The sequence below is a fragment of the Chionomys nivalis genome, chromosome 6 (assembly GCF_950005125.1).
Source record: "Chionomys nivalis chromosome 6, mChiNiv1.1, whole genome shotgun sequence".
NCBI lineage: Eukaryota > Metazoa > Chordata > Mammalia > Rodentia > Cricetidae > Chionomys > Chionomys nivalis.
Genome location: NC_080091.1, coordinates 41,575,635 through 41,589,103, shown reverse-complemented (window position 1 = coordinate 41,589,103; position 13,469 = coordinate 41,575,635). Strand labels below are relative to the sequence as shown.

At 46.5% G+C, this 13,469-nt stretch overlaps 1 protein-coding gene across 3 annotated transcripts in view; it reads right to left on the bottom strand.

The window, feature by feature from the left end:
• Window positions 1–13,469, bottom strand: part of Afap1 (actin filament associated protein 1) — a 115,800-nt gene that overhangs the window by 93,615 nt on the left and 8,716 nt on the right. The gene's annotated exons all lie outside the window — the stretch shown is intronic.

Here is a 13,469-nt window from a genome sequence, read left to right as displayed (position 1 = left end):
CCAAGCCAGGCACTTCAGCAATGCAAATGACTGCAGCAATACAGAACACTTCACAAGGAGGGCTGAATAGGGATGGATCAGTCAGGTACAATCCCAACTCACAGGATCACTGCCTACAGCAGTGGCTCTCAACCTGTAGGTCATGGCCTCCCTTTGGGTCAAACGACCCATTCACAGGGGTCATATACCAGATATCCTGCATACCAGATATTTACATTATGATAGATAACAATAGTAAAATTACAGTTATGAAGTAGTAACCAAGTAACTTTATAGTTGGGGAATCACCACAACATGAGGAACTGTATTAAAGGGTTGCAGCATTAGGAAGGTTGAGAACCACTGGTTTATAGCAATAACAGACTTGACTCTAAGAATCTGGGGCCCTAGAAATTTCAGGCCAAATTTCAGCCCTATTCCAAGCTCTACCAGTACCCTAGGCCAGCAGCTTCTGTGAGCTATAGGCAAACCATGTAGAAAGGAGGAGGAGTCATGTCTGCCTTTTTCACAGGACTCCTTGGGGCAGAAGATACGATCTTAGGTTTTAACGGTCTGTAAGAAATCACCATTGCCATTAATAGCAACAGGGTGAGATGAGATCAGAGCAGTCTCCTCCCCAGCAAAGGAAAGTGGCGTGGAACCACGCACGTAGTCAAACGTGGTGGTCCATAAGAGGCCTGGATAATGCCAACGCCCACCTCCCTCCATTGCCTCATGCCTCCAAGCGGTCACTCAGAAAAGAGGGTTTCAACAGAAGAGGCATCTTTTTCTGATGGTTTTGATGCTATAAAAGGTAAATTGTTGTGGCGCATTTTCAACATGGGGTGCACTTAGATTTCATCAGAGCCACAGAAAAGCAGGAGGTGCTGTGTCCCTCCCCACTGGCTGGAGGATGATTGTCTCGGGACTCTGAGGATGAAAAGGTACAACTGACTGAGCCCAGGATCAGAGAAGTCTTGAGTCCAACATTACTCATAAGGTAAGGCTGTGTCCTCAGCCAATAGGATGGAGAATCTGGGAATCGGGCACGTGCTACCTATGGAAGAGGAGCCAGGACTGGTGTCATATCAGCACACTGGCCATGTTTGCCCTCTCTCAGCCAATGTCTCTTTCTGCAGAATGGTGTGTTAGAGACTGATTTATTTTCATAAGTCTTTTAAATTTGTTATAATCTAATTTTCCACAATGTCACCCAATCTTACCACACAGTGAAGCAATTAGATTTTTTCCCCAGTAAATGCTTTAGTTAGCCTGTGTACATGCTCCTAGCAAAGGTCAAAAAACACTCCAATGTCACAAAATGGCATTTAATTTCCTGAGCACAACCCAGAGAAATACAGCGCTGGAATCTTCAAAACATTTTTAAAACACACACACACACACACACACACACACACACACACAGAGCGACTGCACTTCCTAAGCTGCCACAGCGCTTCTCCTTTCCAGACCACCCCGTTGTTCAACTGCCCTCTTCATAACACTCTTAACTGACACCAGGAGCCTTAGTACAGCTGCATACCCACCACGGAACAGACCATCAGCACCTGCCTCTGGCTCACTGAAGATGATCTTGCCCTAATGTGGGTCGCCAAATTCAGGAAGTAAATACAGAGAACAATTCTCTGACTATCTTGTCCTGTATCCAGATAGACACGAGTCTCAGTTAAAACAAAATAGAAACGCAGAGAAGGCTGGAAAGATGGCTCAACACTAAAGAGCACTTGCCGCTCTTGCAGAGGTGTAGTCAGAGACTGATGTTCGGTTTCTGGCTGCTCAGACCCAAAATAGTCACACAGAAACTGTATTAAATCACTGCTCGGCCTATTAGCTCAGGCTTCTTATTAACTATCTCTTACATCTTAAATTAACCCATTCCTATTATTTTGAATTTTACCACGAGACTTGTGGTTTACCGGTGGGCATCTTTCTCCTTTGGCAGCTACATGGCATCTCTCTGACTCTGCCTTCTTTTCTCCTCTGTCTCTGCTTGAAATTCCCACCTTGCTCTATTCTGCACTGCTGTAGGCCTTAAGCAGCTTCTTTATTAGCTAATGGTAATAAAACAAATTCACAGCATAAAGAGGGGAATCCCACATCCCAGAGGGCTCAGACACACATCAATCATCAATCAAGAAAATGTACTCCAGACTTGTATATAGGCAAATCTTATTGTGGTTCTGTTCCAACTAGGAGTCCCTCTCCCCAAATGACTTGAACTTGTGGTCAAGTTAATATGAAACTAGACAGTACACAGGAACACCTGATACACAAATGGTGTACTTGCATACATGTGGCAGATATTCACACATAAAATATAAGTAAATAGTCTGGCTAACCTCACTCAGGATAGTGTTTTCTATTTCCGTCCATTTGCAAATATATATATATGTATATATATATATATATATACATGTATATATATGTAAATAATTAAAGGGTCAGAGGGGCTGGAAAGGTGGCTCAGCGATTAAGAGATCTTGCTGTTCTTACAGAGGACTTTGGTTGGTTCCAAGCTCTCATGTGATGACTCACAACCATCTTTAACTCCAGTTCTAGTTCATTCTTCTGACCTCCAGAAGCACCAGGCACATATATGTACATACATGCAGGTAGATATTCATACACATAATATAAAAATAAGTAAACCTTTTTAAAATTGAAGAATGAAAGGAGCCTTACAAATCACATACTCATAGCTCCCCTCCACAGCTGAGCATCAGTGCCCATGTAATAAAGGAACAGCCTGGCTTCAGGATAGAGCCAAACTCAGCAGTGAGGCACCAGGCTGTGGCTTGGAGCATGTGCCAGGACACTACACTACTAATGAAGGGGGGAAAGGGTGAGCACAGACCATCCCTCTCACGCCACCGTCATTCAGCAGGTCACACGGCACCTGTGGAAAGACCTGTGCTTCCCAAACACTGCGCCTGGCTGCATTTTATCACTGTAGATTTCACAGCATCACTTGAGGCTTTCCTTTACTCTGCTAGAACATGAAGTCAGATGTGTGCAGAGTACATAATACATACTGGTGTACTGGTGGTTGCTAGGTGCTGGGGACTCAGCACTGACAAGAACAACAATCCCTGTTCAAGAAGAGGTGGTAGGCTAAGGAGGAATAAAAGGGAGAGAGGCCAATGAGAGAGTTAATAGAATGAAGGGGTGGGGCTGGATGAGGAGCACCCACCTGTGCTGGGCAGCACCTAGAGAACACTATTGAAGAAGGGCTGCAAGGAAACATGTCCCTGACGTAGCTGAGGATGCTGCTGTCAGTTGGCTCCCGTGGTTCCAGGAATCATGGCTGTGGTGGTTTGACTAGGAATGACCACCATAGGCTCATAGATTTGTAGGCTTGGTCATTAGAGAGTACCGCCACTTGATAGGAATTAGGAGGTGTGGCTTTGTTCGAGCAGGTGTGGCCTTGCTGGAGGGTTTTGTCCCCGAGGGTGGGTTTTGAAGTTTCGAATGCTCAAGCCAGTCCCAGTGTCTCTCCTTCTTCTTCCTGATGTCCAATCAGATGTAGAACTCTCAGCTGCCTCTCCAGCACGGCATATGCCTGTGTGCCGCCATGCTTCCCGCCATAATGATAATAGACAAAAACCTCTGAAACTGTAAACCCGCCCCCATTCAATATTTTCCTTTCTAAGAGTTGCCATGCAGTGGTGGCGCACGCCTTTAATCCCAGCACTCAGGAGGCAGGTAGATCTCTGTGAATTCAAAGCCAGCCTGGTCTACAGAGCGAGTTCCAGGACAGGCTCCAAAGCTACACAGAGAAACCCTGTCACAACCCCCTCGCCCCAACACAAAAAAAGAGTTGCATGGTCATGGTGTCTCTTCACAGAAATAGAACATCAACTAAGACAATGGTCATGGAACTCACAGCATAGAGTTCAGTAGAAGAAAGCAAAGCAATGGACCAAACAGCAGGCTGCCCATTTGCGGAGGTTAAAATCAGCTTTTAGTAGCAATGGTCCAACTATAAAAGTCCTTTGGATATATTCATTTGAAATTCAAGTATCCCACAGCACAAGATTTTAGTAGTAAATTAATGCTACCAATTAAAATCTAAAATAAAAATATGTTCGGTTCAAGAGCTAAGAGTGTGTTGTCGTTGACAAGTTTATTTCCTCTGACCTGTTTGGTTTTATTGCCAACTTGACACAACCTAAAGACACCTAGGAAGAAGGAATCTCATTTGATTGCCTCAATACAATTGGTTTATTGCTGCGTCTGTGAGAGGTTGTCTTGATTTATGATAGATACGGGAGGCCCAGCACAGCATGGGTAGCACCATCCCTAGGCATGTGTATCTGGGCTGTGTAAGAAAGACAGCTGAATGTGAGCCAGTGAGGAGCTAGGAGGCAGCATTCCTCCATGCTTTCTATTCTAGGTCCTGCCCTGACTTCCCGCTGTGATGGGTTTTAACCTGGAAGTGTCAGCCAAACAAATGCTTTTCCTCCTCAGGTTGCTTTTGCTCGTGGTGTTCATCACAGCAACAGAAAGAAAACTAAAACCAATTCTTAATATTTATGTTGGAAAATGACAAGGATGATGAGGGTGGTGGGGCCATGATACCGTCAGTCACTGAGTGCTTCCAGGGCTGGCACTGAGCTGAGTCGTTTATATACATTTGCATAAAAAACCTCAGACAGTCCTGTTGGGCAACAACAGCCTGATATCCATTTCATAGGGGAAGCCAATTAGGTGTAGATAAACTTAAACATTGGCCTAAAATTACACAGCATTTGGTGAGGCTGAGGACCAGCCCTTGCTAAGGAAGTACTGCTGTTTCTGAAACATCCTGCACAGTCCTGGGGGGACAAGAATGCAGTAAACACCTGCCGAGTACTTCATACTCAAGGCTATCCCGCACCATTGAAATGGGATGTACAGTGGGCCTGCAAAATTAACTATCCACTTTCTCCTCCATGGAGAGAGGGGAGAGGGGTCAGAACAGAGTGAAGGTCAGTGAGTATGCTCGTGGAAGATTCCAGGAGGATGGAGTGGCAAGCTGTTCCCATGTTGTCTGCATGATGCTGCCATGATTTGCAAGAAGGCACAGCTGGAGAGAGGCAGCATCAGCAGTGCTGTCTACCGGTGACAGCAGTCCACCTCAGACCAAGGTCCTCAGCCTCTGTTGTTCAGAGACCTTCAAAGCAACTGCTCCCTACACTCTACACCCAAAGATCCTACCTCAGTTGGCCTGGTATATAAGCAAGCGTGCTTTTCTCAGAAACCCTCAGAGGCAGTCAGGGTTGCAAGCCCTTGTCCCAGGTACTCACACACTTGGCCCAGCTCAACATACTCATTGAGATTCTGAGCACTAGAGAATGGCTCAGACAAGGCAGCCTCTACCCTTGACAACATGGGAGTGTTTGCTCTCTTCTTTTGGATAAAGAAACTAAGATCTCCGATTTATTCCAGGCCAAACCAAATAAACTCACAGGTGAAGAGAAATTTGGGTGTAGACTTCTACACAAAATACTTCCTGTTTCTCCCTGCCAGAAGCCTAGGGACTAACTGAGCCCGGGGAATTCTGAGAGGAAATTCATGTCTGAACCACATGCATTCATGTGCAGCTGCCTACACATACCCCAAAGCACACCAACGGTTCAGATCTCCCTTTTTAAAAAGAGTGGAGATGGAGGCCACAGCAGCACAAAACAAGACAGCTCTGCTTGCTCTACTCCCTCGGTGTCACTGCTGCCTCTGCTCTGAGCCCCGGGGACTGAGAAAGGAGGGCACAAAACAGAAAGCTGGGGATACTGTAGCTGCAGAATCCCCCTCAGAACAGAGAGGTTATTAAAGGAATTCCAGCCACCAACCAGGAAAGTAAGTGAAGAGTCACTTTGTCCATTCTTAGGAGATGGAAAAGGAAGCAGAAACACACACACACACACACACATACACACGCCAGCTGAGAGAACATTTAAGGTGTTTCACACCTGCACATGTTTCGCAATTAGCAATTCAAGCCTTCATTTTGCAAACCTTGCAAGTTCTCCTGCATCGCTGATCTTTCTAGAGGTTCTTTGCTGTCAGGGACTGTAATGGATGGTGCTTGGGTTGGCTAAGACATGTATTAATATAAGAAGAGAGGGCTCCGGTATCTCCCTGCATGCCACCCCACCCCACCTCCTGCCCCCTGTGTTCCTTTCATTGTCTCAGTCTCTTGGCTGACCCGGCATTCCCCAGAAAGCCAACACGCTGGCAGCCCTGTCACTGGCTGCTCTGAGACCACAAAAGCCAGAAAGCCCTGAGCCAACGGGATCCATCTGCCTCTCACAGTCTTCTACTTGTCATGCGGGTCACTCTGTGAACAGACTGGCTGAGGAAGGCTTTGGCAGGTTACCAGAAACTGACTCCTCTCTCTCCTGTCCTCCTGCTTAGGAGTGGAGACTGCCTGGAGGGCAGGGAGCTGAGAGGGATGCTTTCTGAAGGGCACGATCTGCATTCCTGCCCCTCCCCACTGGAGACACCACCACCACATGCAGGCAGGAGCTTGTGCCTCCTTCCCACAGCTGCACCGTGGGGCAGGTGTCTTAGCTTAGTGCAGCTTGCCGTGAAGACCTAAGTGGGCTGCCTCAGGCTGGACCTCACTCACCCAGGGGGTCACAGGCATGACCACACTGTACCTTTCAGGTCTTTAGGCAGAATTACAGATGTGCCTTCTTCATGTTCCAGAAACGTTGTTGACACAGCTGTATTCCCCAGAGGCTGTGGAGCAGTATCACACCGTATCTCACCTGCTCTCCCTGGGACCTCACGGGACACCCTGCTTCATCAGCTCCAGGTTCATTGAGAATAAAACCAAGAGGATGGGTAAATAGCTCAGCAGTTCAGAGCACTTCCTGCTCTTGGAGAAGACCCAAGTTCAGTTCCTAGCACCCACTAGTGATGCTTCATAGTGCTTGGAACTCCAGCTCCATGGGGACCCAACACCCTCTCCTTACCTCTGAAAGCATTGCGTTCAGATGCAATGCGTGTGCGCGCGCACACATACACACACACAACACACACATGAGTTAAAAATAACTTTAAAAATAAAAACACCAAATTCACAAAAATTCAGTGAGTTTCCCCAAAACACCCCCTCTTGTTAGAAGCAAGACATAAAGGAACTTTTGGCTCCTGAGCCAGTACTTCAGCCAGTGTGCCACACAATCCCTGTGGGGCTGGGAGTCTTCCCTGACCTTAAAACTGCAAACAGAAATCTCTCACATGTCTTCCAGCTTCCTCACAGAAAGCAATTTATGGATTTCTGGCGGTATCTGGAAAGCGCATAGACCACTTTCCAAGGTTCCTTTAGTTGTGACTTGGACAGATCGTTCTAATGCAGTGGGGAGAGAGGCATGAGAAGGATTGCCGAGGGAGAGGGACAGTGACACCAACTGTCACAGCCACATGCGTCCCTGAGAAAGGTGTGCTTGAGGAAAGGTGACATGAAGTCCCATCAAACACAGAGATGAAAAGGTGTAGAAAGGACAATGCGTCCCTGGCGAGATGGCCGAGAGGTGAAAAGCACATACTGTTCTTACCGGGGACCCGAGTTCAGGTCCCAGCACCCATGCCACGCAGCTCATAACCACCTACAACTCCAGCACCAAGGGACCTGACAGCTCTGGCCTCCTCAGACAACACCTACACTCACGTGCACACACACTCAGATGTACGCACGTGCACACACACGCATAATTAAAACGAATGACAGAGGCTTGACAGACTGGAGAACTCAACTCATCTCCCATCCACCATGCGCATGGACCACGGTTGTTTGGTCTCGCCATTACCCTTGAAGGGCATCCTGATGCCTCCGGAATAATACTACTACGTGTAACGTGTATATACACAAACAGGTTTGGAGTGACCACGTTTTCTTTTCTCCGAGATAAATGTCCTCAGGTGCAACTGCCCATTCATACAACTCCCAGTTTAGCTTCTGAGAGACTGCCAACACGTCTTTGGAGGACCACCCACTTTCCTTTCCCACCAGCCCCTTTGACCCAGCTTCACACAGCATTTGCTCTCACTATTTTTTCTATTTTTTATTTTAGTGATTTCTTTTCTTTTCTTCTTTTTTTCGAGACAAGGTTTCTCTGTGGCTTTAGAGCCTGTCCTGGTACTCTTGTAGACGAGGCTGTCCTCGAACTCACAGAGATCCACGTGCCTCTGCCTCTGGAGAGCTGGGATTAATGACATGCCACCACCACTGCCCAACTATTTTAGTGATTTCTAACTGTGGACAGGTTTGTTACTGTTGTTGTGGTTGGGGGGTTTTATGCAGTTTTAAACCCAGAGAGCAAGCCGGGCGGTGGTGGCGCACGCCTTTAATCCCAGCACTCGGGAGGCAGAGGCAGGCGGATCTCTGGGAGTTCGCGGCCAGCCTGGTCTACAAGAGCTAGTTCCGGGACAGGCACCAAAGCTACAGAGAAACCCTGTCTCGAAAAATAAACAAACAACAACAACAACAATAAAAAAAACCCAGAGAGCCTCACACATACTAGGCAAGGACTCTCCCACTGAGATAGATCCCCAGCCCATGCTGGCTGTCTTTTGTGTACTTATTGGTTACCTACACATACTCTTTGGTGAATTACCTCTCCATTTTGTTTTTTTAACATTTTCTAGTTAAATGGTTCCACTGTTGAATTTGGAGAGTTCTTTATGTGCTATATATACTAATCTTCTATCCAATACATTATTTGCAATTTTTTCTTCCCAAATGTATCTGCCCTTGTAGTCCCTTAAAAAGCATGTGCACTTATCAGGGTTTAATTTCCCACTTAACGCACAGAAGCCATCACTATGAGCTGCTTCCAGAGGGTGTGTCTCTGCATTACAAACTGTGCAGCTGAACCTTGAGCATTCGTTCAGGTGCTTCACACTCTCTGCAGACAGAGTGGCTCAGTGTCAACACTGCAGAAGGAAAGGTCAGCGGGAGTCAGTGACCAGTACACAACTATCCAGTGCACAACTATCTAGTGTGATGTGCATATTTCACTTCAGCCTGCCTCCAAACGCTGGCTACCTCACTGTCAGCCGAGCCTCCACCCGTATGGATGAAAGAGGCCGCTGGGGATCAGGATCTGTCAGATTCCACCCTGCTGTGTCTACTGTGCTGCTTGCTGACCATGAAAGTTCCTTTTCCCACAAGAGTACACTGCCTCACTGCTATCAGGATAAATGCCACTTCCCTCAGGTGGACTAGAAGCCTGGCAGGGAGAATGACAAGGCAGGGTGAGTATAGAAGTCAGTGTGTCAACTGGAGCCACATAGAAGCTTCCTCGGGTTCTGTTTAGATCATCAGCAAAGAGTATACAAAATAGCCAAACGGTCTCTTGATTTTTAACTCGAGAAATTTTTTTTAAAGACAGGGTTTCTCTGTGAAACAATCCTGGCTGTCCTGGAACTCACTCTGTAGACCAGGCTGGCCTCGAACTCACAGAGATCTGTCTGCCTCTGCCCCCGTTGGATTAAAGGCACGCACTACCACCACCCGGCAGAAAAAAAAATGTTTTTTAAAGCATGGGAAGAGACGGTTTTGGAGGAGAGAGAGTGGACTGAGGGACAGCAGCCTTCACAATACCCATCCTCCTCACTAACAACTTCACCTTCCTGGGCCATCTCTTTGACAGTGTGTAAAAAATCAGCAACACCTTGACATAAGCAATGTGGCTTAGACAGGAGAGCTACAGATAATTTCCCCCCAAGAATCTACAGCACAAGAGTGACCCATGGAGCTGGCTCCAGTTCCTATAAATACTCAGGCAAAAACTGATGTCATGCATTTCATACAGGGGCTGTGCCACGAAGCCTGCAGGCAAGCAGCGGCCACTAGTGCAGGCCTAAGATTTCAGAAAGACTTCTCAGAGCTGGGGAGCCCCAGGCACTGGTCTCCCTGCACTGACAGGTGTCTCAGCCCCAGTGTCTAGTTATCAGAAGTGCATTTTCAGGTCTGTACCTAATGTTTTTAAAAAATTCTCTAAATCTGAAATTCCCTTACAGAAAAAAAAATGTTTGCACTCTGTAAGAGACAAGAGGGAACAGCTCATTCAGTGTGCTTGCCACGCAAACAGGACACAGCTCCATCTCCAGCAACAACGTGAAGACTCAGGCGACAGTGCTCTCTTACAATCCCAGCACTTGGGGATAGAGACCGGAGGATCTCTGGGGCTTGAAGGCCAGACAGCCTGGCCAAATCAGTGAGCTCCAGGTTCAATGAGGGACCTTATCTCTGAAAATAAATTGGACGGCTCCTGAGAAACACCAGGGATTGACCTCTGGTCTCCACATATGCATGTGCACATGCACACGCACGCACGCACACGCACACAAACACACACACACACACATCCACCAATACATACACAATAAATAAATGAAAAAATCTAAGAGGAATTAAACTCAACAGTTATTGTCCATCAGGGCAATATGTCAGTTTCACAGTAGTACTCAGGAGGTGCACAAACTCTGAAATTATAAGACAAACTCAGGTCCTAGTCTAACACGTACCATGACACCCAGCAAATTATTGTATTATCTAATTTTTCCAACTGTAAAATATCAAAGAATAAAACATTTGACCAAGGAAGAGGAAACAGGCAGTCACACATTCTGAGAACAAAATAGAACCCGATAAAGGAAATCCATGTGTGCCAATCAAAAATTGTGCATGTGTGCATCCTTTGATTTCACGCCTAGGAATTCAATCCATGGACATGGCCATGAAAATCCACGAGAACTAGGAACAACACAGTACAGCTTGTTATCCCAGAAGAATGGGAATGACCTTTCCAGGATGGTCCAGGGAGATAGCGCAACTCTACAGTAACACTATGAATGAACACACTCGTCCACGGATGCTCAGCTGAATGCAGCCTCCTCCTGGATGCATTCAAAAGGAAGCAGCAAGGGTTCCAGAGCAGCCAAGAAACGCCCCTGAGAATACTGCTGCACTGCTTAGAGTCAAGGCATTTGACACAAGAGTCAATGCTTTATCATAGCTACAAAGTCTAATACTGCCTCACAGGCAGAAGCAACGCACTAGTCAAGAGCAAGGGAAAGTGCTATCGAAAGGGGCATTGCTGAAGGATGCGCTCAGAGGCAGCTCTGACTGGGACATCACAGAGCCATGCGGAAAGACAGTTCTTGAAGGAGTGAACGGTGGTAAAGGATGAATGGGCAGAAACAGCCATATGCCAGGACAGGGACACTGAAAAGCACAAGACACTAAGTGCTTTAGAAAAAGGTTGATGCTACCGGGTTGATTATGAGTTGATGAGAGTGACTACCTGGGAGTTAACTAACTGAACGCCAGCTGGGAGTCTGCACCCAGATTATGAGCCTTGAAGCAGACTTGAGATTCTACCCAGCACCTTAACAGTGGAAGAGACTGACGGATGCTAGACACACCACACACACACACACACAAATCACGCCACGTATGACTCAACTGTAGATCATCAATGGGAAAAGAGAAGACAGGAAGCTGTCTGATGCAGGGAGCCTGGTTTCACTCTGCCATCTTCATAGACAAAAGAATGTAAAGCTGTATCTATTTTTAGGGCACTATCAATATTCTAGAACTCTGTCTATATCTGTCTGCCAGCTGCCACACAAACTCTCACACTCAGGGTGGCTGAACAACAGAAATCTATTTCACGGCATCTGGAAGCTGAGATATCCAAGATCTGACTCCTGGTGAGGCCACTCTTTCTGCCCTGCAGACAGACATCTTTCTCATGTGTCAAGGATGGAGATGATAATGCTGTCTCATGTCTCTTCCCATCAGGGAACTGACCTCATCAGAAACCCCTCTCCACCTCATCTAGACCTTGATTAGCAGAGCCCCCACCTGCTAGTGACATCCATCACACTGGTGGTAGGGATTCGGCATTAGCATGGGGATGGGCACAAGGTCCAGTCCCCGCCTTTCAATAAAGCCTAAAATAGCAAAACAAAAGGAGCAAAAACAGAAAAATGTGCCTGTAAGTGAACAACACAGTGATTCCTTTATTATCTGACGACATACAAGGGCCAATGTACGATAAATGTCTATGATTAAACGTCTGTGCTAAGAAGAGTTGGAATCAGAGATAAATGGTAGTCAGCCCAGCATGGTGGCGCACACCCACTACACTCCCTCTCGGGAAGCAGAGACAGGAATATCAGGAATAAGGCCAGGTGGGCCTACATAATGAGTTAGAGATCAACCTGGGCTCTACAAGACCCTGACTCAAACAAAAAAAGGAAGTTGGTCACAAACCCAAGTCACTCTCAGTCACATAATTGCCTTCTCACCGCGTCAGAGTGTCTGTGCTCTTTTTGAAAATTACTGCATTTTCATTTTATGTGAATGAACGTTTTGCCTGTGTAGCAATTTGAATGAGAAATGTCTCCATCAATAGTCTTGGGCATTTGCACACTTGGTCCCCAGTTGGTGGCACTGTTTGGGAGCATTAAGGGGAACAGGCTTGCTGGAGGAAGTATGTCATCGAAGGCCGACTTTGAGATCTAAAGTCTCCGCATGCGACTTCACACTTGCAGTTGAGGTAAAGAAGTGAACTCTCAGCCTCCTACTCCAGCCACCACGCCCGCCACTTGCTTCCAGGCTTCCCTACTATAATGGCCTCTTAGCCCTCTGGAAACCTAAGCCCAAATAAATACCTGCTTCTATAGCATTGGTTCTCAACCCGTGAGTCGCGACCCCTTTGGGGTTGAAGGACCCTTTCACAGGGATCACAAATCAGATATCCCCTCTATCAGATATTTACATTATGATTTATAACAGTGGCAAAAGTACAGTTATGAAGTAGCAATGAAAATGACTTTATGGCTGGGAGTCACCACAACACGAGGGACTGTATGAAAGGGTCGCAAGATTAGGAAGGTTGAGAACCACTGGTCTCTCAATTGCCTTGTTCATGGCGCTTTATCACAGCAATAGAAAAGTACCAAAACTGTCTGCATTGTTTATCTGTGCATCACGTTTGTGTCCCGTACTAGCAGGGGCCACAAGAGGATTTGGGGTCCCCTAGAAGTAGAGTTACAGATGGTTGTGAGCCACCATCTGCATGCTGGGAACTAAATTCCATCCTCTGCAACAGCAGCAAGTGCTCTTAACCACTGAGCCATCTCTTCAGTTCCATGAACACTGTGTTCTCTTTCCAGCATCACTGAATCCCAGGCTGCACACATCAGGAAGAACCCTTCAGAGCCACAAACTTCACAGAAACCTTTGAACCAACAATGAAGGTCACAAAAGGAGCTGCAATGAGGAAGTGACCATACTAAGGCTACATTAAAAATGTAGACATTTTACATGCAAATTAAAAAAGAAAATAGCTCTTAAAGAATCTAACTACATCTTTGAAACCAGGATAGTATGTATGCATGTGCCTGTGTGTGTATGTATAACCACATATCTCAAGGAATATAGGAGTTTTGAAATTTAAAACATAATAATA